The sequence below is a fragment of the Olea europaea genome, unplaced genomic scaffold (genome assembly GCF_002742605.1).
Source record: "Olea europaea var. sylvestris unplaced genomic scaffold, O_europaea_v1 scaffold3108, whole genome shotgun sequence".
In the NCBI taxonomy this organism is placed as follows: Eukaryota; Viridiplantae; Streptophyta; class Magnoliopsida; order Lamiales; family Oleaceae; genus Olea; species Olea europaea.
In genome coordinates, this window is record NW_019249832.1 from 36,845 (window position 1) to 41,129 (window position 4,285).

A 4,285-nucleotide genomic window follows, 5' to 3' on the forward strand; every position below is an offset into this window, starting at 1 on the left:
CCCCCCCCCCCCCCCCCCCCCAAAAAAGTCAATTTTATGTTGGTGGGTCAATTGACCCACCAATACCCACCTTGGGTCCGCCAGTGTTCTTACATGTAACCTACATGTCCCGATCATATTTGTCATAGCTTTAAGGTGTAAATGATTTAAAGAGCTCAAATAATAATACATAAAAATCTCATATGATTATCTAAATATTGATCCCTCGCCTTAATGAGTGACCTGACTATTGAACTAGTGATTTATGGCCCGTTGACTTATGCAGAATACTAATAACATAAAAATAATTAGTCTACTGGCATACTTTTTGTGTATATAATGAATTACACCATTTTCCATGGAGAGCGATCTGCATATAATAATATATATGTGGCTCCTCTCCATGTAAGGAGGGTTTAATGCATTATGTACACAAGAAGTGTACATGTAGCATCATTCAAACAAAAAAGTTACGATCTTCAACTTAATTTATAATTAAAGGAAGGTAGTAATTCAACTATAAAATAATAATAATAATAATAATAATAATAATAATAATAATAATAATAATAATAATAATAATAACAATATTTGTTTTCTTGATACAAATATCTAATTTTGACAAGTCTTCAACATGTAATTGATTATGATCTCCATCTAGGGATGATAAAAAAATCGAGTAAACTCGATGCTCGCGGGGTCTCGTCCCGAACACCTGCTTAATCTAGTAATCGGGTTGGGTATGGGGCGAGGAGGGGCCCTCTCCATTATTTCTTTTTTAAATTTAAGAATTCAATACTTTAAATAAAAAGACTCTCTTCAATTTTATAAATTTTAATAGAAAGATGACATCTAAAATTATCTAAAAAATATTATAAATAATTAAAGGTTTAGTTTATCAAATATATTCCAATAATTTATCCTTTACAAATAAATAGATTAATTAAAAAATTTAATAACTATTTTATTGTCTCACTCGAATGAATGTTAATAATAAAATAAATTATTAAAAACTATTTAAAAAAAAAATTAAACTGATATGTAAATGGGACAAGAGCACGCCCCGCCCCACCTTGAACGGGCCGCCTTGTTTCCAACTCCATCTCCATCATGTCTTCCCTTGAGTTCTTAGTTCAAGTTGGGGTCTACGCATGAATTTAAGTTAAAAAGTTTCCTGCGTACCAATTATAACCTAATGTAATCAAGTCCAATTCAGGGTATGTTTTACCCTATTTTCTGAAAAAATAAATTTTGTAATAGTGACTTTTTGAAGAATGTTTCATTAAAAAGTGGAAAATTTTTATTCTACATGCAAAATTATTTTAATAAAAAAATATATGATTGAAAATGAGTTTCGAAAAAAAAATGAGTTTCTAGAGAATATGGGTCAAACAGAGTTCAATGTTCTTCTGGCTCTTGAGACTATAATTTTAGGGTACGTTTGATTGCGAGAATGGAATTTGGGTAGAAAGAAAACGAATTTCAGAAAAGAATTGCCTAATAATTGCTTTATTGGGAATTGTCAATTATTTGTTTGATTGATACAATTTTTCAATTGAAAAATGTTGAAATAAAAGTATTTTTTAGCGTTCGTTTGGCTTTATTTTACATGAAAATTATCAATTAATGGGATAAAATTTACTAATATTGGGGATAGAATTTATTTCCGTTGCCAAAAAAAAAATGAAGAAAATCATTTATCCTTTGATGTTTGTTTGGCCTTGTTTCACATGAAAATTATCAATTGAAGGAAAATATTTTTTTACATTTAGGGATAAAATTTGTCTCCATTGCCAAAAAACAGTTGCCTGGAAATCTAATTCCTATTTTTCTTGAAAACCAAGAAAACGAATTCAATGGAAAAAGAAGAAACTATCAAACAGCCAAAAAGATGGAAAATGAAATTGCATTTCCTAGTTCCATGGAAAATTGTTGCTATTAAACAAACCTTAGTTCATTCCTTTTTCTAGGTGTGCATGCTCACACTTTTTTTTGGTATCTTTTTCCAATCTCAAAATCTCGATCACATTTCCATCCACCAATCCCCGAACTTACTCAAATAACCATGAGCTTGCAAAAATAACCATCGGTGGTTCAGCCACCGTTTTCATACTGATGGCGAAGTTTGTTCCAAAAAAAATAAGATATAAGCGCAAAACAAATAAAATGTACAGAGATTTGGTTAGATATTTTGATTTCATATATTTTCCTTCATGTTGCATGGAACATTTATAGGAAAAACTAGGTTTTAGAGTAAATTGGACCTTTGGCGACCCCCTGAACACATGTTGCTGATGGACGAGGATTTCTAATTCTAAAACCTCCTATCTAGACGTTATCTTTTGATGGACGATATTATCAACCAAATGATTCTTAATTTTGTTTACACTCTTTAACGATTTTAACCTATGAGGCAATGGTCCTCTTACCACTTGGAGATGTAATTGTCTTTTTAAACAATTATTATGAAGTCACATGTTTAGTGCTTCATTAACTCCCTTTCAAGCTTTAGCAAGGCATGTTGGCTCACCATTTGCCATATGTTTCATGGCAAGGGTTAAGCTTGCTTTGTTTCCCCCTAGCCGTACGATTTGTTGGGGAACAAATTCCTTGATAGATCCTTTTCCGTCTTAGGCGAGCAGGGTCGTTGACCTTGCTGTGCTAATGTGGATTGAGTGAGTCAGGTAAAGGTTCACACAACCGATTGGGCTGCTCATCGTGGTGTGGACATTTGTGACACGTTACTCTTAAATCTGATGTGACTTGGATATTGTATTCACGTAGAGCAAGGTAGTAACAATACTCTTTCAAGAAAATCTAGACTTACCTAAAATATTTTGGTGGGCGCACACTTTCACACATATATATGTAAGTATATTCTTAACTCGGCCCTTTACAAAGTTTAAAAAGCAACCTCAACACAAGTCATCACTTGAGTTATGTTAATTTGAGCTGCAAGTGGTGTCTCCACTTTGTTCTTTTAGTTCCAAGTGAGGTTGACTCAGTTTGAGGTTTTCCTTTTGACCTTTGATGTGAATCAAGTGAGGTTGACTCAGTTTGAGGTTTTCCTTTTGACCTTTGATGTGAATCAGAAACTTTACTCAAAAGCTACTATAGGTAACATCAGGAACCAATTGAAAAGGAAGCATTCATGTTAAAGAACTAATCCAGCTTAGGCTTTGAAGCATAAAATTGTACTCGTAAAATTTGTCTCATTTTTAGAGTAAAATTTTCCAACCGTCTGTAATAAATTTGATGGAGCCCAGCAACGGACGGTCTCCTTTTTCTTTACGTACTTTTATTTGAAATACATGCTGAACATTATTTTTAAGAAAAACGATACTCGATGTTGAAATTTATTTGTTCAAAGTCAAAAGAAAAAAAAATAGGACTTAACTACGCGACCGTATGGATTAAGCCCATACAGTCGCATGAGGCCCTCCTGAGAATGAGAGGACCGGCGAGGCTGTAATCATGCGACAGCATGGTTGTTGACAATATATGACCGTTGGGTCGGATTTTGACCCTTTTTTATTTAAAATTGGTGGCTTTTCATCCTTATTTTACACCATTTCGTGAGAACTTGTCAAGACCTGTAAATAGGTGATCCAAAGTCAAGAAATAATATAGAATTCCATTGAAATTTATCCCCAAAATTATTCTTCCAAAATTGGGAGGAAATTATTATATAATCACTTCATTTCTTTTCACTTGTTCATTGTGAAGATACACTTTTGCTTTTTGGTGTTCTTCTCTTAAAGGCTTGTTTAATCCTACGAACTATTTGTCGATGGAAAGGAGATAAATAACGTTTGAGGATAGCGAGATTAATTTCGTGGTAAGCCTTCGTTGATTATTTCTATATATTTTTCCCTTTGTTACATTTCATTCTTCCCTCTCTATTGCATTAATTTTTCCAACACTTGGTGTCAAGGACCGCAGCTTTACTTAGCCCCTTGATACTATCGCAGCCGCAGTTTGCCCAACTTCGGCCGCACATTGTAAATATTACTTCAAGTTTGAGTTGTAATTTTCGTTTCATTGTAATAGTTATTTTAATTGTAAAATAGCTCTGATATTGGTAAAAGATTAGTATGATTCCTCGTCTTTTAAACGTCTACTCCCGTCACTTAGGTTTTTGTTCAGAATGCTATTATAGGGGGTATTAGTCATTCAAAAATCTTTCAAGCTCACTGGTGTTCGCCCCCTGCACCAGCATTTGTAATTTTCTACTTTCATCAATTGTAATGTTCAGTTTTCAGCAATCAATGTTCAATTTACTTTCAATGTATTCAAATTCTCAGTT